The sequence below is a fragment of the Bubalus bubalis genome, chromosome 14 (genome assembly GCF_019923935.1).
Source record: "Bubalus bubalis isolate 160015118507 breed Murrah chromosome 14, NDDB_SH_1, whole genome shotgun sequence".
NCBI classification, from domain to species: Eukaryota; Metazoa; Chordata; class Mammalia; order Artiodactyla; family Bovidae; genus Bubalus; species Bubalus bubalis.
In genome coordinates, this window is record NC_059170.1 from 75,264,675 (window position 1) to 75,289,820 (window position 25,146).

Below are 25,146 nucleotides of genomic sequence, written 5' to 3' on the forward strand. Positions count from 1 at the left end.
ATTGCCTTTGTCTAAAGGAAAGGATAAGTGAGTCTAAACTCCGGTAGCAGACTTAGAGAGAGTGTCGAGGTTAGTTATGGGTCTATTACAGGGCAGATTTAACTTACCCGCTTTGCCTACATTGTAGAAAAGGAAAAAGGAAAGAAGGAAGTCATATCAGCGATCTAGTAATATAATGTGTGTATATGTATGTGTATTCTTTTAGTAAAATGTATTTTGAGCATACACTAATATGTGTATATTTATTCATCAATTATATCTATGTACTAATATATTGGTAAATTATATATGTTATGAAATACATATTTCATAATACAAATCTAGAAGGATAAGAAAAGTCAATTTGAAGAGAAGTTCCAGTATTTCCTTTGGAAACCAATAAGTTAGATAATTGCTTTCTCTCCCTGCTCCAACCATAATGCAAAAAGCTTCAGTTTTCATATTCTGTAGGCAGTAAAGAAACAAGAAAAGTTTATAAGTTTGTATGAGATGATCAAGGGGTTGTTTTAGGGAAATTTAGCAGGGGGATCAGAGTTGGGATGATAAAAGGGAAGCTAAGACTGGTAGACCAGAAGCCAGAGAGAAGGCCACATGGACAGTCAGGGTAGGAAATGATGAAAGCCTGGATTTATGTGTTAATGGTACTAATGGCAAGTTTTCGTTTCAATTCCAAAGAAAGGCAATGCCAAAGAATGTTCCAACTACCGCACAATTGCATTCATCTCACACGCTAGCAAAGTAATGCTCAAAATTCTCCAAGCCAGGCTTCAACAGTACGTGAACTGTGAACTTTCAGATACTCAAGCTGGATTTCGAAAAGGCAGAGGAACCAGAGATCAAATTGCCAACATCCGTTGTTTCATCAAAAAAGCAAGAGAGTTCCAGAAAAACATCTACTTCTACTTTATTGATTACACCAAAGCCTTTGACTGCTTAGATCACAACAAACTGTGGAAAATTCTTCAAGAAACGGGAATAGCAGACCACCTGACCGGCCTCCTGAGAAATCTGTATGCAGGTCAGGAAGCAACAGTTAGAACTGGACATGGAACAACAGACTGGTTCCAAATTGGGAACGGAGTACGTCAAGGCTGTATATTGTCACCCTGCTTATTTAACTTATATGCAGAGTACATCATGAGAAATGATGGGCTGGATGAAGCACAAGCTGGGGTCAAGATTGCAGGGAGAAATAACTATAACCTCAGATATGCAGATGACACCAACATTATGGCAGAAAGTGAAGAGGAATTTAAAAGCCTCTGGATGAAAGTGAAAGAGGAGAGTGAAAAAGCTGGCTTAAAACGCAACATTCAAAAAACTAAGATCATGGCATCTGGTCCCATGACTTCGTGACCACTCCCCTAGTGGTCCAGGGGTTGCGAATTTGCCTGCGAATGTGGGGTACACAAGTTCAATCCTTGGGTCGGAAAGATTCATTGGAGGAGGAAATGGCAACCCACTCCAGTCTTCTTGCCAGGGCAATAACATGGACAGAGGAGCCTGGCAGGATACAGGTTATGGAGTAGTGAACACCTGGACATTACTGAGCGAATGAGCACGCGTGCTGGGAGGACCCCACAGGCTGTGGGGCAGCTAAGCCCATGGGCCACAACTACTGAGCCAGCGCGCCCCGACTACTGAAGTCCACGTGCCCAAAGCCCCGCGCACCATGCCTAGAGAGTAGCGAGTCCTCACTGCAACAGGATAAAGCCTTCGTGCGGCAACAAAGTCCATCCCAGATGAAAGCTAATCAGTTAACTAATTAAATACATTTTATTTTATTATTATTATTATTATTTTTAATTTTATTTTATTTTTAAACTTTACATAACTGTATTAGTTTTGCCAAATATCAAAATGAATCCGCCACAGGTATACATGTGTTCCCCATCCTGAACCCTCTTCCCTCTTCCCTCCCCATTCCATCCCTCTGGGTCGTCCCAGTGCACCAGCCCCAAGCATCCAGTATCGTGCATCGAACCTGGACTGGCAACTCGTTTCATACATGATATTTTATATGTTTCAGTGCCATTCTCCCAAATCTTCCCTCCCTTTCCCTCTCCCACAGAGTCCATAAGACTGTTCTATACATCAGTGTCTCTTTTGCTGTCTCATACACAGGGTTATTGTTACCATCTTTCTAAATTCCATATATATGCGTTAGTATACTGTATTGGTGTTTTTCTTTCTGGCTTACTTCACTCTGTATAATAGGCTCCAGTTTCATCCACCTCATTAGAACTGATTCCAATGTATTCTTTTTAATGGCTGAGTAATACTCCATTGTGTATATGTACCACTGCTTTCTTATCCATTCATCTGCTGATGGACATCTAGGTTGCTTCCATGTCCTGGCTATTATAAACAGTGCTGCGATGAACATTGGGGTACTCGTGTCTCTTTCCCTTCTGGTTTCCTCAGTGTGTATGCCCAGCAGTGGGATTGCTGGATCATAAGGCAGTTCTATTTCCAGTTTCTTAAGGAATCTCCACACTGTTCTCCATAGTGGCTGTACTAGTTTGCATTCCCACCAACAGTGGAAGAGGGTTCCCTTTTCTCCACACCCTCTCCAGCATTTATTACTTGTAGACTTTTGGATCGCAGCCATTCTGACTGGTGTGAAATGGTACCTCATAGTGGTTTTGATTTGCGTTTCTCTGATAATGAGTGATGTTGAGCATCTTTTCATGTGTTTGTTAGCCATCTGTATGTCTTCTTTGGAGAAATGTCTATTTAGTTCTTTGGCCCATTTTTTGATTGGGTCATTTATTTTTCTGGAGTTGAGCTGTAGAAGTTGCTTGTATATTCTCGAGATTAGTTGTTTGTCAGTTGCTTCATTTGCTATTATCTTCTCCCATTCTGAAGGCTGTCTTTTCACCTTGCTAATAGTTTGCTTTGATGTGCAGAAGCTTTTAAGGTTAATTAGGTCCCATTTGTTTATTTTTGCTTTTATTTCCAATATTCTGGGAGGTGGGTCATAGAGGATCCTGCTGTGATGTATGTCGGAGAGTGTTTTGCCTATGTTCTCCTCTAGGAGTTTTATAGTTTCTGGTCTTACGTTGAGATCTTTAATCCATTTTGAGTTTATTTTTGTGTATGGTGTTAGAAAGTGTTCTAGTTTCATTCTTTTACAAGTGGTTGACCAGATTTCCCAGCACCACTTGTTAAAGAGATTGTCTTTAATCCATTGTATATTCTTGCCTCCTTTGTCAAAGATAAGGTGTCCATATGTGCGTGGATTTATCTCTGGGCTTTCTATTTTGTTCCACTGATCTATATTCCTGTCTTTGTGCCAGTACCATACTGTCTTGATAACTGTGGCTTTGTAGTAGAGCCTGAAGTCAGGTAGGTTGATATTTTAAAAACAATGACAAAAATGTCTTATGGATTGTAGGAGTCATTTTCTACTTTAATTGCACAGTTACCTGGTCTGATTCAAAAACCCAGTTAATGTCCTCCTTAAAGCTACTATATCTGCCTTGGTAGTAAAGCATTACAAAGAATAACAATGCACATTTTATACTTTCTAAGGTGTAGTATAAACAGAACAGAAAAGAGTACCATCAAAAAAAAAAAAAAAAAAAAAGACAAGTCTCAATTTTAAGAAAATACTTCTAAAATGTGAGTGTTTCAGTGAAATGTCCATAGCTCATGATTACTGCTCTGGGGAGATTATAAGAATGGTACTTAAAAAAAAAAAATCAATAGACTGTCTTAATATCTAGGGAGGAAAAGTGACGCGATTTCTGTTCTACAAAACGCCACCCAAAAGGAGTCTTAACATCAACCTTGAGTAACAGCAAGATCATGGAACATTTCTTGATTACCTAGAAGATGCATTCTCTTCCATGGCGTCTTACTATAAGTGGCAAGCAATAAGGCAAAATTCAAGCTTACTTATAATCATTCCATTTCAAGTTTCATTTATTATACTGTATTACAATAACTGCCTTTATGAAGAGTGGTAGAGCTGAAATTCAATAGAACATCAAGACATGTCTATATGATCACATAAGAAAGCTATATCACAGTGTCATTCAAATATATTATATGCGGCAAGGGCAGCTTTTTTTTTTTTTTTTTTTTAATCTCCAGTGGAAATGTAATCACAGGTGATCTCCAATACTTTAAGCTTGGTATTGAAAGTTAGGGGAAATGCTTCAAAGACACCTCATATCTTTGTCTTTTTCATGACAGTGAAAATAATAGGTTTTCCCTTGGTCCTCTCAGAAGTGGAAAGTTCCCATTAGAAAAAATTACAAAGAAATTAGTTCATTCACTTAATCTATATTAATAAGGGAATTTCTCAATCAAAACCTCTGGTTTGATTGCCAGACGTCTCAAAGGAGTGCCTATTTAATTTCTTCATTATCTTTGTGATAAAGCTATCCTACAGAAAACTGGTCATTGAACTACAACCAATTCTCTGTTTATGTAGTTGTTTCAATGTATGGAGATTTCAATGGAATTATTTATATTTGTCAAAGGAAAACATTTAGAGTATATGCAATAGAGAAAACAAAATTAAAATAATACTTTTTTAAGCCTTTAGAGTCATTCATGGTTTTGGCCTAAAATTTACAAATGAAATTTTTGAAATAATATCACAAAATTTTATTTCATGCAGTAAAAGAAGTGAAATATCATTACGGAACATCTGATGGAGACAAATCACGCTGGCTTATTTCAAAACGCAATGTTGTCACAGGAGCCTTGCACTCTTTAAGCCATGTTCCATTCTTCATTCTGAAACCTATCAGAATCAAGATAAAATATTATGCGAGAACCTGTGATGAGCTTTCAGATAAGAGCAAAAACTAAAGTGAAAAAGGTTTCTTAAGCTTCCAAAATGACTTTCCTTTGGGAGAACCTGTTAACCTTTTCAGTGATGGAACATCAATATTTTCAGGGCCAGCTTAACTCCATCATTCTTTTTTTCTTTTAGTTCTAATGTGTATAGTCCTGACTGACCAGAGAACTGCTTGCAGGCCTCTCCCCAGTCTCCCTGGACACAAATGGACAAGCATACACAGAGGAAACCTCAGGGGGGAAAAAAAAGTAGGGGGTAAGTTTAAAGCTTGGTCATTTGATATACATTACCATGTGTAAAACAGATAGCTAGTGGGAAGTTGCTATATAACACAGGGAGCTCAGCCCTGTGTTCTGTGACAACCTAGAGGGGTGGGGTGGGATGGGATGGGGGTGCAGGGAGGTTCAAGAGTGCGGGAGCATATGTATACTTACGGCTGATTCACGCTGTTGTATGGAAGAAACCAATGCAGCATTGTAAAGCAATTATCCTCCAATTAAACATAAATTCAAAATAAAAGGTTGGTCATGTGACCATTTCAGGAAGCTTAGTTTGAAATCGAGATTCTAAGAGATTTTTTTATATCCCATTTACTTCAAATCATGAGCCCTCCAGGAGCACACAGAGGGGTAACAGACACCCCTGAGAAGAAACATTTTCACCATTTTCCCCACCCACTTCAGTCTGAGGAAACAGACAACAAAGGATGCGTGGCGGTTTGGAGACTGAACACCTGGATATTGAAAATTTCTGATCAACTCTTATCACAATTTTAGAAAACTCCCGCTTAGAGATACAATCAAAATTCAGCAGTGGAAGAAACACTTTCCTAATTCAACAAGACCCATTTAAAACAAAATCCAGCTTTCAGTATGGATTGTACCAAAATACTAGCCCTTTGATGACTGCCCACCAGCAGCATTTTAAACAGCCAAGGCCTCTAGGTCACTGTCAGTTTGGGGGGCATGCTTATGGATCACTACAAGAGATTAGAGGAAAAATTACTTAGGAACCAGTTTTGAGTGCCATCAGGCCAAGATAAACATTATTTTATGGGAAATGGGAAACCTCAAGTGACCCTATCCATATACCTCGCAAGTGTGTGTCAACTGGAGATGGGCTGACAAGCCATTACAAGCTCATATTGCTCTGTCTTACACGCTGGCATTCCAGAGGCAATGCAACTGAAGACGCAGGCTAGTTGTCCAATGTCTCCAAAGTACTCTGCTTAAATCAGATTTTTAAACACCATCTCTCATTCCATCAGACTCTTGTTTTAAAGTATTAGGAAGCCAAAAGGAGTTTAAGATCACAAAGGGAAATGCAAATCAACCTACAACAAATCATCTATCGGGTGCCCTGGAAGAGAATTTTATTGCTCCTGACATTAACCATTTGCTTATCACTGACACTATCCTCTCCGTGGATAATATGTGGTTACTCCCCTCGCAAACTAGGAGACATAAAGGAAAACGTAGCCCCAACAACCCCCACACTGCTTCAAGGGAAAAGCACACTGAAATGACTCACCTTTCCCAAGGTCATCAGGCCAAGAAATGGGTTCTTCTGTTTCAGGACAGCTTTCCTCCTGACCCACAGCACATGGTTTCTATTACTGCCAGACCATGACCACAGAGACATTTCAAATCCCTGTGAAAAATGCGATTCCATGTCTCTTGCTCAGCTGTACGTCACAGAGGACAGTTGAGGTCCTGGCAGACAACGAGGGGGAGGGGTGGCCCTTGTGATTTAATCCATGCCATTCCTTTATGCGATATGACTGGGACTGGGATAGAGACCCTCTCACTTCTGACTTCCCTCTTTTATCTTACAAACCACTTAATGCTCACAAGGGACAGTGAGTACACTTTGGTGTTTCAGGTTTAAGCTCTCCAAAGATGTGAAACAGTTTTATCAAGGCTGACAGCTCTGCCATTCACTAATCTGCTTTTCAAAAAAAAAAATTTTTTTAAGGGAGATAAAAGTCAGTGTATGCTATTTAATCTGCGTTAACACAGCAAACAATATTCTCTCTGACGATTAAGCAATGCTTCTGAAATTATTTTGAATAGATATTTACTTGTAGGTATTACAGTTGCCTCAGAACATTAATAATGAGGACAAGAATTAGTCAACTAATACAAGATATTCCACAAGGCACCTTTAATCCATTCAGATTAGTCAGACTTTCAGTATGAACATAATAATGTTCTGCCTTATTAGATTTCACAAATGACATTTCCTCAGTTTTTAATATAACATAAAATGTAGAACTATTGTCTGGTCTTGTAAAGGAATTTCATACAATTAATTATGAGTTTCTAGCATACCCTAATTTTATAGTAGCCTACTTACAGCATCTCTCTGGGCACTGAATTTAATGGTTCCTGACAAAAGAGATGGGCAAAAAAAAAAAAAATTGCATACACACAAATATTTACACAATAGAAGCAAGTAAACAAGATATTTGCTTTACAGTGAAATCCTACCATGTAGGGGAAAAAAAGCTTTGAGCCATTTTCCAAACTTTATTCATTACTTTTGTCTCCTAGTATTAATTTAGCACTTTTTCAGTGTGGCCTTTTCACTTGTTTGCTGGCTTGTTTTGGCCATAGTCTGTAGTCTTTATTTATCCTGCAGGGGTTAGTTCCTTCTTTGTGATCATTCTGGATAGAATGCTTCATGGAAACAACTGCACAACGGCACTCCCCATGGAGCCAGAATGTGTATATTTTAGTATATGCAAAACACTAATCAAAATAAATTCCCTGGTTGAGTATGATATAGGGAAATCCATCTATATCGTGTTTCCTATGTAAAGCATGAGAAACTGCCATACCAAAACATGGTTTTGCTAATTAGTAGGACAAAAACTGATCCAAATTATTGCTTTATTGAGCTGACTGGCCAATTTCATTAAAAAGTGGTCTCTCTTATCTCAGGGCTTCCCTGGTGGCTCAGAGGTTAAAGCGTCTGACTGCAATGTGGGAGACTAGGGTTCGATCCCTGGGTTGGGAAGATCCCCTGGAGAAGGAAATGGCAACCCACTCGAGTATTCTTGCCTGGAGAATCCCATGGACGGAGGAGCCTGGTGGGCTACAGTCCATGGGATCCTAGAGAGTCAGACACGACTGAGCGACTTCACTTTCACTTTCTTATCTCAAGTACCCTTTTGTACTGCCATATCAGACACATGATCTTGGGGATTATAAACGGAAGCATTTTCAACATACAGATAAGGCCAGACACATTAAAAAAAAAAATGCACTTACTTAGAGGAAACACATTTCCAAGGCTTTGTTACACATCCATTCACACTGAAATTTGTTAAATAACAAGAATACTAAAAAGTTGAGCTGTGTTTGTTTTTAAGGATATACCCGGTTATCAATATCCTCGCTAGGGGCTCCTAAGCACATAGGAACTTTTCCATTGCTATAGCAAGCTTATTTCTTAATTTATATAACAATTTCCTATCAGGTAATCAAAACGTTCTAATGGTAAGTCTCTGTCTTGATGAAGAAATCCATTCATAACCTATTCTATGGTTCTTAGGAAGATGAAGCTCATTTTAATTTTATTTCCTAGATATTATGCATATATAATAAACACTTTATACTTCAGTCTTTAGGAATCAGTAATGAACAAAAAGGTAAAACTCATCTACCTTTAATTTACAAACTAATCCATCACATCTTTCTAATTAATCATAGGATTTCTATTTCCTCTTATCTTTTTAAAAACTGTATGAACTCTGTATAACACAACTGCATTTTTCACAATCTATTTTTATTTACCTTTTCATGAAATATTTATTGACCTAATATTTAATATTTATCTATCATCCGATGTACAGACATGTTTTCAGAGAAGGAAAATTCTCAATTATTATGTACATTTCTGCCAAACAGGTTCACTCAACTTTGTATTCTCTTTAAAGGCCCATCATCACCAAAAGTTAGGATATAGCTCTAAAGCTTGAATTTCTGTTAACAGCCCTTTAGAGAGTTCTTACCCAGAAGCAGAAGATATTAAGAAGAGGTGGCAAGAATACACAGAAGAACTGTACAGAAAAGATCTTCACGACCCAGATAATCACGATGGTGTGATCACTGACCTAGAGCCAGACATCCTGGAATGTGAAGTCAAGTGGGCCTTAGAAAGCATCACTATGAACAAAGCTAGTGGAGGTGATGGAATTCCAGTTGAGCTATTTCAAATCCTAAAAGATGAAGCTGTGAAAGTGCTGCACTCAATATGCCAGCAAATTTGGAAAACCCAGCAGTGGCCACAGGACTGGAAAAGTCAGTTTTCATTCCAATCCCAAAGAAAGGCAATGCCAAAGAATGCTCAAACTACCGCATAATTGCACTCATATCACATGCTAGTAAAGTAATGCTTAAAATTCTCCAAGCCAGGCTTCAGCAATACATGAACTGTGAACTTCCAGATGTTCAAGCTGGTTTTAGAAAAGGCAGAGGAACCAGAGATCAAATTGCCAACATCTGTTGGATCATCAAAAAAGCAAGAGAGTTCCAGAAAAACATCTATTTCTGCTTTATTGACTATGCCAAAGCCTTTGACTGTGTGGATCACAATAAACTGTGGAAAATTCTTCAAGAGGTAGGAATTCCAGACCACCTGACCTGCCTCTTGAGAAACCTATATGCAGGTCAAGAAGCAACAGTTAGAACTGGACATGGAACAACAGACTGGTTCCAAATAGGAAAAGAAGTACGTCAAGGCTGTATATTGTCACCCTGCTTATTTAACTTCTATGCAGAGTACATCATGAGAAACGTTGGACTGGAAGAAACACAAGCTGGAATCAAGATTGCCAGGAGAAATATCAATAACCTCAGATATGCAGATGACACCGCCCTTATGGCAGAAAGTGTAGAGGAACTAAAAAGCCTCTTGATGAAAGTGAAAGAGGAGAGTGAAAAAGTTGGCTTAAAGCTCAACATTCAGAAAACGAAGGTCACAGCATCTGGTCCCATCACTTCATGGGAAATAGATGGGGAAACAGTGGAAACAGTGTCAGACTTTATTTTGGGGGGCTCCAAAATCACTGCAGATGGTGACTGCAGCCATGAAATTAAAAGACGCTTACCCTTGGAAGGAAAGTTATGGCCAAACTAGATAGCATATTCAAAAGCAGAGACATTACTTTGCCAACAAAGGTCCATCTAGTCAAGGCTATGGTTTTTCCAATGGTCATGTATGGATGTGAAAGTTGGACTGTGAAGAAAGCTGAGCTCCGAAAAATTGATGCTTTTGAACTGTGGTGTTGGAGAAGACTCTTGAGAGTCCCTTGGACTGCAAGGAGATCCAACCAGTCCATTCTGAAGGAGATCAGCCCTGGGATTTCTTTGGAAGGACTGATGCTAAAGCTGAAACTCCGATACTTTGGCCACCTGATGCAAAGTGTTGACTCATTGAAAGACTCTGATGCTGGGAGGGATTGGGGGCAGGAGGAGAAGGGGAAGACAGAGGATGAGATGGCTGGATGGCATCACCAACTCGATGGACATGAGTTTGAGTGAATTCCAGGAGTTGGTGATGGACAGGGAGGCCTGGTGTGCTGCGATTCATGGGGTCACAAAGAGTCAGACATGACTGAGCGACTGAACTAACTACACAGAAATTCATCCTCAAGATGCAAGTAGGAGAGAGTTAATATAGTCAGTTCTGTCTTCTAGAATTTGACTAAATAGTATGGGCAAGTTGTGGATGGCATTCATAATTTTATACATTTCAATTAAAACCCTTCAGAGTCTCTGCCATCTTATGATTAAAGAATACTAGCTTCATAGAGGAGAAGGCAATGGCACCCCAGTGTCCAGTACTCTTGCCTGGAAAATCCCACGGATGGAGGAGCCTGGAGGGCTGCAGTCCATGGGGTCGCTGAGGGTCGGACACGACTGAGAGACTTCACTTTTACTTTCACTTTGATGCATTGGAGAAGGAAATGGCAACCCACTCCAGTGTTCTTGCCTGGGGAATCCCAGGGACAAGGGAGCCTGGTAGGCTGCCGTCTATGGGGTTGCACAGAGTCGGACACGACTGAAGTGACTTAGCAGCAGCTTCATAGACAGTACTCATTCATTAGAGTACTAAAGAATCATGAAAAGTACATAGAGTAATAAGGGAAGAATGTTTCATTAACCTGGAATTTTTTGGAGCCACTAAGTGGATCCCTTTTTGCCTTGACCTTTTTGAAAGCATAACCAGCTGGATCATACCCAGCATCCCTGCCAGAATTTTCCTAAGGAATTATAGCTTCTCAGCAATGAATGAAACTTGGAAACTGGGATTTTAACCAATCTTTGCTGTCAGGCACCAAGCTCTCAAGATGCTTCTGTGTAAAGTATTCCCAGGTCACAGTTTTGGGAAACTCAGCATATACTAGTCCTTCTTGAATGTTCTATCAGCAAATTGAAAGACTCTGATAAGCACTGCAAAAAAATTTAAATAGCCTAACTATATTTAGCCTACCATTTCCCAAATATTTTGGAGCTGGGAATCCTCATTCTTTAGTGTATTTTTTGATTTGATGAGTTTTGTTTGTTTTTGCTTTGTTTGCTTTTTGTCTAGTAACTACAAGCAATCCACCTTTTGGGGAATTATGCTACCAATATATTCATTTGGGAGTCTAAATGTGTTTAGCAAAAACAGAAATAGAAAAGGCCATGGTAAAATCTTTCATTGTAAGCTATTGGCCTATTTTTTTTTTTTTTTTTACCCTGAAGAAGCAATGCATGGGAAAGCTGAGTCCAAGGAATAATAATAACTATTATTATTAGTAGTAGTAATACCAAGATACTGCATGTGATGGGGCCTAGCACAGTGTCTGGCATCTGCTAATAAGTAGGTAAAAATGATTAAAATGGAATTGACATGGCAGTGGCTTCTCAAGTTTCAGTTTCTAAGAGGACGGCATAATGCCCCTTCCAGAGCAGAGGCAGTAGAAATTTCTCTGGTCCAGCGTCTGAGCAGGTGACAACTGACTCTTAGTGATATACTAACCCTGGATACCTACAACCAGCTTGGTTCACCTGAGTCAGATCCATAGGGACTAAGCTCTTATGTTATTCCCTCTCTCGTTTCCCTCACCTCGAATCAGGTCTTTAAAGCCTGGATTTCTCAAACTTGTTCCAAGTGAAGCAAGAACTGAATTCCAGATCTTACATATCAGTTTCCCTAGGGTTGAGCCCAGATGAGGGGTACCAAACGTCCACGATGCCTGTGTTTCTCTAAACATGATACTTAATATGGCTTACCTCTTACTGTCTGTCTGCCCAATCCTGGACTCAGCTTGGATTGGTTGTTAACTCATCTTTCACATGTTCTTTCCTCTGTGAGCAGAATTACTGTTCCAAATGCAAGCCTTCATGAGTGCACCTTATTTTCTCTTCTGATTCCTGAAACTCTCCACAGAAAATGGTCTGGAGTTCTAGGACTCTCTTTTCCCTAATGTGTCCAAAGTCTAAGTAATTAATGGTGGGAGAACCAACAGTATGAAGGGACTGATGGAGCTGAAATAAAATTGTTATAAAGGAGCTTATGCATATACAACAGCAAAACTGAATTCAACAGAGCATCTTTTAGTTCTATTTTACCGTAGTAAGAGAAGAGTCAGGTTTAAAAAATCGATCTCTCTTTATCATTCATTCACTCAAATAAATGTATATTCTCAAAGACACACAACTAGTCAATGCTTAGAGAGGAATCATTAAAGCACCTTTAAAATTTGTGCCTCCCTAATGCCCATTATCCTAAATCCACTGAGCTTTAACAATGATTAATACAATCCAGAAGACAGTAGAATAAAGTTATTGCAGTCAATGATTCTGGTTGTTCCTGAGTAGACACTGTAGTAAAAAAGAGTCTGCAAATACAAAAATGTCCTAAAATATTTTGAAATACCTACACATAGAATGAAGAAACTTAATGAGCTATGGTCATCAACATACACTTCACTGGTCGCTTCTCATTTTACTCTTCCCTTACACTGGAGTCTGCAGTGATCAGGACCCCTGATTTATACCAGTCAGAATCAATTACCCAATGTCATTGCACATGATTGAATTCATTCCTGACAAAGCACAATTTGCTCTAAAAGGGTATGAAAAGGGTATGAAAACACCACTCACACTGCTCTAGAAGCTGGTCATGCTAAATATTTGCTATCAGTATATTCCCACTTCTAGCATTTTTCTCTGAAGTTTGATTCTTCCAATTTAAAAAAAAAAAAAAAAAAACTAGCTGCAAGGGTAAAGGTCACAAATCGGCATTTCTTCTTAAAATATCTCCATTTAAATGCAAATTTTGGCCTTTATTCCTACCCTTTAAACAGTCATTTCATAGAAATGTAAAAAGTAAGAGTAAATTTGTTTTTTTAATATCTGCGGAGGAGCTCTCTAATGTGTTATTTAGCTTCATTTATGCCATATAAACTTTACATTTTTAAAGCTTGGTAGATTTCTTTAGGGACAAGTAATATTTTCTCAGAAAATTCAATTTTGAAAAATTTAAATATGAATAGAATGGTCTAAATCCAACTTTAAAGAAAATAGAGCCTCGTGACTTTTTATAATTTGAATCACTAGAAGTTGCTACATACTTTTCATCATACTATTTTTATTTAGCTTATGCAATGTATAAAACTATGGCATTCATTAGTGACAAATAACTTGAAGTAGTCTTTATTTATTATTGAAACTAAATACACTTCTATAAAGATAAAAATGTAGAGCAACAGCATTTTCTTCTTGCATTTCAAAATGTAATCACTGAAAATACTGTAAAATACTACTTAATAATGAGGTGATAGTTTTGTCCTGGTGACTAAATTAAAGCAAAATTAAAATTATTAAAGTTTTAAAAGAAAAAAAAAACTATTCAGAAAATATTAAAAGTTTCAAAGCACTAAATTAACTTAGAACTTCAGAATTACTAACAGAATTAAATATCTCATGAAGTGAATTAGATACAGAATCATAAAAAACAGATGCGAGTGTACCAAACCGTTGCCTTTTCAGTGCTCCGGAAGGCAGCAGAAGAACCGTTCTGCACCTCCAGCTGATCCCCTCAGCCCCTCTGTGAAGCGCCTTCCCCTGCAGCTGCCGCTGCCAGTCTCCTGACATGGAGGCAGGGTTTCTCTCAACTTTCCTTCCACAGGGATGGTGGATATCTTAGCCCCCACACTGGGCGGGTTGGAAGTTCAAGGGAGTTAATACCCCTCCACCCCAGACACCTTCAGAACTAGGGGAAAAGGAGTTAGTGGTTCATGTCTGAGCTGCTTTAGAGCTCTGCTGTCCAATGGAGTAGTCCCTAGCCAGCTATCATGTGGCTGTTTGATTTAAATTAATTACAATTAAATACATTAAAAATCCAATTCTTCAGTCACTCTAGCCGTATTTCAAATGCTCAATAGTCACTTGGGGATATGATCCAGGACAATGTGGGCACAGAACATTTCCATCATCAGAAAGTCCTACTGGGGAGTGCTGTTTACAGGGACACTTCTGTTTAGAGAGGGCTGTGTGTTCTACATTTTTCTTCAGAGTCCCCAGCAGGACTGAGCCCAGTTGCCCACAGTGCTAAAGAGGTCAAGAACTTCTAACCTTTGCTGTATTTTTCCCTGTTCTCTAACTTACTCTCTGCCTCTTCACTTCTACTTCCTGATGACCAAAGAAACTACGTGCATCCAAATCTTTGTCTCAGCCTCTGCATTGTGGGGACCTCAAACTGAGAAAAGTAACATCTCAACATTTTTTATTCTGCTTTCATTAGATGGATATCATCTTTAACTATGACACAGACAGGAGTAAGATAAATAATTGAATTATATGTTTTTATATTCCCTTCCCCCCCTTAGCCCCCTGGGCTTCATTCCTTTACTAATTTTATAACTACCTACCTAGCCTTCATTGATCAGACTGAAGAGGGAACAGGACAGTATCAGAGGTCAACCAGATAGGCCAAAATACTGTATTTTAGAAGTAAGGATGATTGAAGAAATGGATAGAAAAGAGAGAGGTAGAGAGGAGAAGAGAACGGAGTGGGGCCCTTAGGTATGGAACTCTGAAGAGATGTTTAAATAGGAGGGAGTATTAGAAAGTCGGGATATATACATCTTATTTGGTGCAACTCTCACTGTTGCCTCCTAGAAAGACCTTCAGGAAAGACCACATTAATTTTCAAGGATTTCTGGAATTATATTTCAACATCTTTTCATTGAAACACTAGTCTCAAAGGGACCCAATGAAGTCAGGTTGCATCTCCAAGAGTAAAAATCTTTTCAGCATAAATCTGACATTGGTACTTCAATACCACGCATTACTCAATGCTAGAAAAATGAAAACTGAAAACTTTAGCATAACAGCCTTACAGTTTGACATTAACAAAGCATCTTTTCCCAAAATTCTGGGAATTAAAATTATCTTAGAAGTTTACATGTTTCATTACTGGCAGCATAATTGAGGTTTAAAGGCCAACCTAATTTCTGAAATGATTTCTACAAAGTTTAGCATTGTATTAAGTTTACAACAAATGTTTCTTTTTTTTTTAATTTTTTTTTAAATTTTATTTTATTTTTAAACTTTACATAATTGTATTAGTTTTGCCAAATATCAAAATGAATCCGCCACAGGTCCAGGTTCGATGCACGATACTGGATGCTTGGGGCTGGTGCACTGGGACGACCCAGAGGGATGGAATGGGGAGGGAGGAGGGAGGAGGGTTCAGGATGGGGAACACATGTATACAACAAATGTTTCTAAACGTTAATAATTACCTTAGCAGGTAACTACTAAGAGTGTTAGTAAGTAGCCCTTGAACCTTTATAAAAATGAAAGTCTATGAAATTGCCATCACTTTACCATATAAGAAGTATCCACGAGTGAGCTTTAGGCCATATACTTTGAATATTATTATGATAGAGCTTTCAGTATGTTCTCCTTTATATAAATTTAAGGTAAATCATGAAATTAAAAATAATAATAATGATAATAGTGGGTTGGCCAAAAGTTCATTCGGGTTTTTCAGCACCATAGGATGGTACTGAAAACTCAAACATTTCGGCCAATCCAATAATAATGGGACTAAAAATGTAGGTAATTTGACCATTTGTTTCTAAATCGCTATCCCTGCTAAACATATTATTTTTCAACTTTGTTATCCAAAGAGTAAAAATAGCTTTCAACGCTCGAAATACATTTTCAGTGAAATTGAGACACACTTATAAGTAAAGACATATACATTAACTAGTGCACTCTCCACAGAAATCTCCCACACAAAATTATCAAGGCTCAGTTAATTTGCATTTTACTGTTCTGTTTTAATTTGGAGTGTGGGGGGAACAGGAGTTTGGGGAGGTGATTGCCAAAAAACAAATCTTACCCTGATAGTCCAACAGGATAACTGAAAGAATTTTTCTCTAACCTTCCCCCACCCCCGTAAGCCTGAGATTATGCTTCCAATAAGTCACATCAATAAAACTGGAAATACTCATGAAACAAATGATAAACGTCCATGCACGTATCCATTCATTCACTTACTCATGACATCTGTTAAGGATATAATTGTGTCAGCCACTGTGCTAGATGGTAGAAATCTACAGAAATTAATTTATCCAACAAATATTTATTAGAAACATTCTTTTTTGTTAGGCCTTTGATAGGTGTGGAGCTAAGAGTGGTCACCAGTTCCTTCCACAGAGGAAACACAAGAGTGGGAAAATCAGGTGAGTCAAGAGAGGTTTCCAATTCTGTGTGATGAAGGCCACCCCAGGGAACACGCTCACACCCACCAACCAGAGCAAAATGTGCAGATAAAATAAGCAAAACCAATCTGTAGCAGTATATATAGAGAAAAATATTTTGCCACTTGGACTAGGTACAATGTCAGTTTAAATTATTTCTAAAGGAATATTTTTAAAGGAAACATGTATTACTTATGACGGTATCTTTCTAGCCAGCAAAGCAAAGGCAGGTTGATCTCTTGGGCCCATTTGATAAAAGAAGTATTTCTAGCTGGTCTAATTATGGAGAACTTACTGATTCTCAAATGCCTGAGGACAAGTTGTTTTCTCATGTAGGTTAAACAAGTCCTTTCCCTGTGGATCTGGCTATGATATGCATCTCTCTGGTAATCCCCTGCCAGTTAGTAACCTGACCCTTATTTCAGCCCACTCTTAACTAAATTATCACATTTGAATGTGGTTTCTCTTGATCTGCACGTTCGACATTCAATAAATCAATATCTACATTGCTTATTGATTTTTCTAGTGCTATACAATCATGCAGAAACAGAAATAAAGACACTAACATGCTCTTCCTAATAAGTGAAAAGCAAAACCAGCATCATATTTGAATTTGTTATTTAAATGCTTAAAAAAAAAAGAATCTGATTTTTTAAATCTCAATTCAGAAACAGAAAGATACCATCCCTAAGAAACTTGCCAATATTTGATATAACACAAAGCTTCAGCATTAAAGTGTTTTTAAAAAAAAAAAGAAAAGACGCTAAAACCATTGCAGAAGTCAAGTACACACAGCATAACATTTCCTAATTACCATTCAGAGAGGCCCAGATATCACAGCATGGCCAATGCAAATTTCAGTGATGCCTCTTTAAGTCTTAATGAACCATAGTGCCCTAATGAGAGGTTTCACTGAATCCCAGTCAGCCAAGCATACATTTCCCAGAGAAAAGAGAAAACTAGCAACCCACTGTATTTTAAATGGTGATATTTGTATCAACAATGTTTACAGGCTATTTTTTCTTTGGATAAAGAAATGAAATAACTACAGTTCTGTGGGGCTCATACATAAGGGTATTAACTAATCCAACAGAAAACTCATGTTACATCATGGCATAGTCTGTGCCAATTCATTAATATTAAGAATTAATTCATTAGTTGAGCTGTTAGGAAAATGGTACTTGCATAGTTTTATATAACAAGAAGTGGACTTCCCAGGTGGTTCAGTGGTAAAGAATCCACTTGCTAATACAAGAGACACAGGTTTGATGCCTGGGTAGGGAAGAACCCCTGGGGAAGAAAATGGCAACACACTCCGGTGTTCTTGGCTGGAGAATCTCATGGACAGAGGAGCCTGGTAAACTACAGTCCTTGGAGTCTCAAGAGAGTTGGACACAACTTAGCAACTAAACAACAAAATGTAAGAAGTACATTTTGAAATATTTAACAAAGAATCAAAGACATTTGCTCTATAGAAATTTAATGCTGGGACTAACTTAGAAAATGGTCTTCTGGAAACAAAGACATTCAGTTCAGTTGCTCAGTCTTCTCTAACTCTTTGTAACCCTATAGACTGCAGCACGCCAGGCTTTCCTGTCCATCACCAACTCCTAGAGCTTGCTGGAACTCATGTCCATCAAGTCAGTGATGCCATCCAACCATCTCATCCTTTGTTGTCCCCTTCTCCTCTTGCCTTCAATCTTTCCCAGCATTAGGGTTTTTTTTTTTCCCAATGAGTCAGTTCTTCACATCAGGTGGCCAAAGTATTGGAGTTTCAGCTTCAGCATCAGTCCTTCCAATATTCAGGACTGATTTTCTTTAGGATTGACTGGTTGGATCTCCTTGCAGTCCAAGGGACTCTCGAGAGTCTTCTCCAACACCACAGTTCAAAAGCATCAATTCTTGGGTGCTCAGCTTTCTTTTTAGTCCAACTCTCACATCCATACATGACCACTGGAAAAACCATAGCTTTGACTAGAAGGACCTCTGTCACCAAAGTAATGTCTCTGCTGTTTAAAATGCTGTCTAGGTTGGTCATAGCTTTTCTTCCAAGAAGCAAGCGTCTTTTAATTTTGTGGCTGCATTCACCATCTGCAGTGATTTTGGAGCCCCCAAAAATAAAGTCTGTCATTTTTCCATTGTTTCCCCATCTATTTGCACGAAGTGATGGGACTGGATAGCATGATCTTAGTTTTTTGAATGCTGAGTTTTAAGACAGCTTTTTCACTTTCATCCTGAGGCTCTTTAGTTTCTCTTCACTTTCTGCCATAAGGTTGGTGTCATCTGTGTATCTGAGGTTATTGATATTTCTCCTGGCAATCTTGATTCCAGCTTGTGCTTCATCCAGCGCAGTTCATTCAAAAAAACAACATCAGTCACAGGAGTTTCTGACATTATATAAGTTAATGTCCATACATTTTTGTTTCCTTATTAGTGATTTTGGTGAGTGTAGACAGAGTGATGGGTAGATATGTCCAAAGAGAGAAAGTCAGACTTAAAGGTGTTACTGTTTATGGTCTAATATGGTATTCCAAGGTCCTCTCCTTTTTGCTTAAGACCCTCAAAGATGACTATTGGACAACTGGGACTGGAATTCCCTTGGCTCGAAGAATAGCACTGAATACACTGCTTGTAAGATAGAACCCAACCTCGGTGACATGCAACTCTTTTGAGTATGGACATCACTTTTTCCTTGTAAAAATACTTCTGAACCAACACATGTTAATCATTGTAATTGTGAGCAAAAGCACTGGAAAGAGACTCTATAGACTATTTTTTTTTAATTGTCTAACCATAAAATGGAATAAAACGACCTGACTTAGAATATGGCAAAGCATACCTAGCATTCCCCAGTAGGAAGGTAATGATTGCCAGAAGGATGTAACACAGTATACATTGCATCCTATGCACAACCTCACTTTTCAAGTGTCAGATATCATTTCTTTAGGGAGGCATTTCCTGATTCCTCAAACTAGATCTGGTTCAAACTCCCTGTAACTTTTCCTTCATAACACAAGTTCTATCCAGAAGGCATTTGTACAGTTACTTGGTTCAAATTTGTCCCCGCTCCTTGCGTGGTCAATTCTGGGGGAGCACAGGGGCCGTCTGTTTTATATCATTGCCTAGCACGGGCAATAGCACCCCACTCCAGTGTTTTTGCCTGGAGAATCCCGGGGACGGCAGAGCCTGGTGGGCTGCAGTCCATGGGGTCGCTGAGGGTCGGACACGACTGAGCGACTTCACTTTCACGTTTCACTTTCATGCACTGGAGAAGGAAATGGCACCCCACTCCACTGTTCTTGCCTGGAGAACCCCAGGGATGGGGGAGCCTCGTGGGCTGCCGTCTATGGGGTCGCACAGAGTCGGACACGACTGAGCGACTTGGCAGCAGCAGCAGCACAATGCCTAGTGCTAGGCAAACATTCAAAACAAACAGTTCTGACTGAAGTAATGAATGATTATGCCATTCAAGGTAGTCCTAAAATAAAAGGTGTTTTGGTAATGCCTGAAATTTAAACATTCATAACATTTTACCTTCTTAAAAAGAAGCTGTATATTTAGGAATGGTCAAAGAAATATTTAGAAGCACAATAGCTCAGTATCAGTTTAAATTCCAACAGCAGGTAATTAACTAAAAAATTAACGAAAAAATTAACGAAAAAATTCTTAAAATGTACCAAAGTAGCATAATTATTTGCTTGTACTAAGTATACATGAACACACAGAAAAACTTTATACATACACATACACTGGAAAATGTAAGTGAAAGATCTGAAAGAATATCAACCATTAGCAGGACTTACCTTTAAGTTGTGAGACTACATGCCATCTTTATTATCTTCTTTATGCCTTTCCTATTTTCCCTAAGCTTTAGATTTGAGCAACATCACTTTCATAAAAAATTTAAATTGTTAAAATAAAAGGATACCAGGAAGATGGGTTATGACAATAACATGGGTAGAGTGTAATGTTTCTTGCCTATAATCCTTTTTTACTTTATATAAGACTATGAAGTCTTCAGTAGATATTACATAAAAATTACTTACATATTTTGAACTACTATTAATGCATATTAAAACTGTATTCAAATACAAATCAGTATGTATGCCTGTGAAATTAAATATCTAGGCTCCAACCCTTTAATAAAAGCTAATAGTTTTGGAGAGAGACCAGAGCAAAGAACACGGCCAGGCAAGTTTTTATTTTGGCAAGGGAAATGTGCAAATACAAAAATAAGATGAATTCAAGAATTATTATCTATAGCACAGGGAACCATCTTCAATATCCTGTGACAAACCATAGTGGCAAAAAATATAAGAAAGAATGTATATAGGTGTATAACTAAGTCACTTTGCTGTACAGTGGAGATTGGCACAACATGGTGAGTTAACAAGTGTAGTTCAATAAGAAAGAATCAGTACATCATCTATAAAATACAACCTCTGAAGTCTTTCAGGGTACAAAACCTAGGTCAGAATAAAATTTAAAACTTCTTTTCTATAGCTGAAGCCAGTGGCAAGGGCCCTGGTTTGTGACACAGAGGTAATGCTTAAAGTCTCAGAGAGGGAATAATATCTACCTAGAAGTTACTGTGAAATAAAACGCCCAGCCCATACCCGAAATTCAAGCTGCTTTTATTACTGTTGTAATGTGTGGGGACTGGATAGAAAAAAGTAATTTGCACAAATCATCAACATAACTGTTGCAACCTCGTACTTAATGCAATCTGTATGGAAGGAGACTAACCACTGTGAAGATGGACAAGCAAATCCCAAGGATATCAATAAAGAGTTCAATAAGTCATTTGATGCCAACTTAATTTTTTTAATGTACTTGGAGTAGTCCCTGAGGGCCCTGCGGATGCCTCAAAGTAGTTCTGTGACAGCAAATGTCACAGTCGTCCAAGGACACGGGAATGCTAATGTAGCGTTCTTCATAAAAGAAAACCAGGTTGCTCTCCCCCTGACATCATAACAAAGACCTGATGGATGTGCACTCCGTGTGCTGAATTGATTTTTGTTAAGTCCCGGCTCTCATACTATGTTATCCTAATGTGCCTAAATAAGCAGTGTTGACTCCTTAATTTACTCATTTTAACACCAGCAGCTTCCAGGACTCCATTAACATGACGCCACATTTAGGTTGTCTGCTGAATCTGCTCACCTCAAATGTATGAAATCTGAATTTTTAAAACTGATAACACTGCCAGGAAAATTATTTCTTTTAAGGCCAATAGAAACGTGTGTATCAGCATTTTGAGTCACATCCATAAATACTTAAATCAGAGGGTACAGTGAATTAATTAGGACACTTGGCTTATTAAGAGGGTTGATGGTAGGGACAGATTACAAATGAAAACTGAAGGTCCTAAACAAGTAGTTTAATATTTTGCCGTCAAAGGAAGCCACTGCAGAGACATTCACTGGAAAGAAATTCAACAGGCAGAACGCAACTAAACAGATATACCAATTCTGCCAAAAGCAAAATAGACTATTAGGGTCCGGAGTAATTGGAAATGAACAGTAAATTTTGAAAGAAAATAAAAAGGAAGTGAGGAAAAGAATTACTTCGAGTAATATAGTATTTTAAAACAAATTGGAACCATACACCAAATAGAAGATTATTTTAACCAAGGCAAATTCAAAAGGAATTTCTATTAGAGACATTTGTATGATGTACAATGATGAGGCAGAACCCCTGGGGATATCATAATACATGCATCTCTTTGGGAGTATAAGAAATGTATTTCTTTAGAAGTCAGAGAGGGGTACTGTGGGTTTGGAATTGTTTCATTTATTTCTTAACTATCGGATGTTTATTTCTGAGTGTCTGGAGGTTGTATTTTATCACTCAGGGAATTGAGCTATTGTAGGGTGATATAGTCAATGAATTTCTCTTTCCATCAAGTTCAGTGTTTCACTAGTTTTAAAAGCAGCCATTATTTTTATTGTTGCAGCAAAACCAAACACATGCTTTCCCTTAGCTGTGCATCTGTACTGATAATGATAGGTGACCCGCTCTTGAGTAAAACCCCAAACTGTGACATTATAAAAGCCTGCCTCCTTATTGAAGCTTAGCCTTTTGCTCATAAAAAACAAGGTGAAGGTCCAATTAGCGATTTAGAGGAAAATGGGAGGGCAGTCTTTTGTGCATGGGCATCTCCATTCGAAAACCTATAATCCATAATGAGCCCTGTTTAACACGACGGATGCTTTCCTTTCAGACAAGCCCAAATACCAGGTCACTAATGAGCAAGAATTTAAAACGCCAAGGCCATGAATGAAATAGGTTATTGTGAAAATTGGCCCATATTAAGAGATTTAAAAGATTTGGCTAGTTCTGTTTGGCCTGACAGGCCTAGCTAATTAATCAAATGCTTTGATAAGTAACTAACTTCTCCCATTTTAAAAGGGAACTCTGATCTGCCAAACTGAAGGAAAGGAACAATCTTGATGTTACTTAAAATGTGAAGAATGGAATTTCATGGCCTTGTGCATGACCCATACTTATTTTGACAAGGAGCTTCTCCTCAAAGCTGTGATATCAGGAACAAACCAATTAAAAAGTATTAGAAAATACCACATTTTTTATGCCTCTGTTACAATTCTTTATTTCATGGAGGGCTTTCTAGCAATGACTTTGGAGGCTGTTGTCACTGGTCAGATTTGTTCAGAAGAAAGACCCAGCAACGGGGCGGAGCAAAGGGAGCCCGACCACCCCTTGTCCAGCCCCACTGCCCGCGCGCTCCTTCCGCTGCGCTCACCAGGAGGCATTGCTGTGGCGCCCGGCGCTCTTGGGTAATTAGAGTGTCCAAGAGTCTCTCTCTCCTGTCCTCAATTCAAAGAAAACAACACATCAGGTGTCAAGCCTTTTGTCATGCTCAGAGTAAAAACACACAGGGCAGACACGCCAGCTACAAAAGGCCGACTGGTTAAGAAGGCGGCCAAGGGCCACGGAAAAAGGAAAGACTTTGCAGGCACTCACGGCAGGACTGAAATACCAGCCCCACTCCTTAGAGCCATGTGACCTTGTACAGGTCCATGAAAACATTTTGAATCTAATTTTCCTGTGTGAAAAATGGGACAAATTACACCGTCTTTGCAGGGCAAATTCATCATTCAAGAGAGTAACTGGAACACGATAGAAAGTGAAAGTGAAAGTTGTTCAATCATGTCTGACTCTTTGCCACCCCATGGACTCTACAGTCCATGGAATTCTCCAGGCCAGAATACTGGAGTGGTTAGCCTTTCCCTTCTCCAGAGGATCTTCCCAACCCAGGGATCAAACCCAGGTCTCCCACATTGCAGGTGGATTCTTTACCAGCTGAGTCACCAGGGAAGCCCAAGAATACTGGAGTGGGTAACATATCCCTTCTCCAGATGGATCTTCCCAACTTAGGAATTGAACCAGGGTCTTCAATCCATTGAAGGTGGATTCTTTACCAGCTGACCTACCAGAGAATCCCTCTGGAACATGATAGTGGCTCAATAAATACTGGGTATTTTTTCCTTCCCTCTCAGAACTTTCTGGGGCAGGCAGATACTTTGGTGACCCCTGTAAGGAACCACATCTGCTGTTTATACACCAATTTGTAGTCCCACCCACTTGGACTCTGGCCTTTGTTATGGGACTGCTGCTGCTAAGTGTGACCCCATAGATGGCAGCCCACCAGGCTCCCCCGTCCCTGGGATTCTCCAGGCAAGAACACTGGAGTGGGTTGCCATTTTCTTCTCCAATGCATGAAAGTGAAAAGTGAAAGTGAAGTCGCTCAGTCGTGTCCGACCCTCAGCGACCCCATGGACTGCAGCCTACCAGGATCCTCCGTCCATGGGATTTTCCAGGCAAGAGTACTGGAGTGGGCTGCCATTGCCTTCTCCTTGCTGGCCAATGGGATATTAACAGAAGCTTTATAAATGCCTGCACACTGGAACATTCCCCTCTTAGAATGCTCACCCTTAAAATGATCCCTCTTTGAAATCAGTTGCCATTGTGTGGCCCATCCATGTGGAGAAGTCATGTGAGGAGAACTGATACCCCTGTCATTGGCCAGCACTGACCTGCCAGCTACGAGCATGCATCATCATGGGAGAGGATCTCCGGGCCCCGCACCTAAGCCACGCCATTAGATGCCAAGTGGAGCAGAGATAAGCCATGCCACTGGGCCTGTACAATCTGCAAAATGGTGAGCAAATTAGTGACTGCTGTATTTTTAAGCCACCAAGTTTGGGGGTGAGCTGTTTGCAATAACCAGAATATTTATCACCTTTTCATTATCATTATTGTTACTGACTCCGAAGAATTCTACACAATGTTTAAAGAATACAGTCGTCAGTACTCATGATTAACCTAATATTTTCTGAGGCCTTCAGAATTTCCTAATTGTTCATGAGCTCCAAACTGTTTTTGAAGATTGGCTGAATAACTCGGGACAAAATATGCAACTCCTTTTGGTCCTTATTTACTCCTGAATAAATGAGGTTTCCATACAAGAGATCAGTATATAAACAAATTTTAGAATTTTTCATATAATTGTTAGGAATATTTATATTAGTATTTGGTTCTATAT

At 39.0% G+C, this 25,146-nt stretch overlaps 1 protein-coding gene and 1 long non-coding RNA gene across 5 annotated transcripts in view; both read right to left on the bottom strand.

The window, feature by feature from the left end:
• Positions 1–25,146, bottom strand: part of MACROD2 (mono-ADP ribosylhydrolase 2) — a 2,318,987-nt gene that overhangs the window by 1,363,853 nt on the left and 929,988 nt on the right. The window lies entirely within an intron of this gene.
• LOC123329285 lies at positions 4,603–23,560 on the bottom strand. 2 transcript variants are annotated; one of them, XR_006544695.2, is made up of 4 exons: positions 23,550–23,560; positions 16,385–16,386; positions 6,344–6,463; positions 4,603–4,756 (listed from the first exon to the last, which is right to left on the bottom strand). It is a non-coding gene; the product is annotated as an uncharacterized LOC123329285 (long non-coding RNA). The 2 variants fall into 2 exon arrangements; XR_006544696.2 differs by lacking the exons at positions 16,385–16,386; positions 23,550–23,560 and adding an exon at positions 12,970–13,043.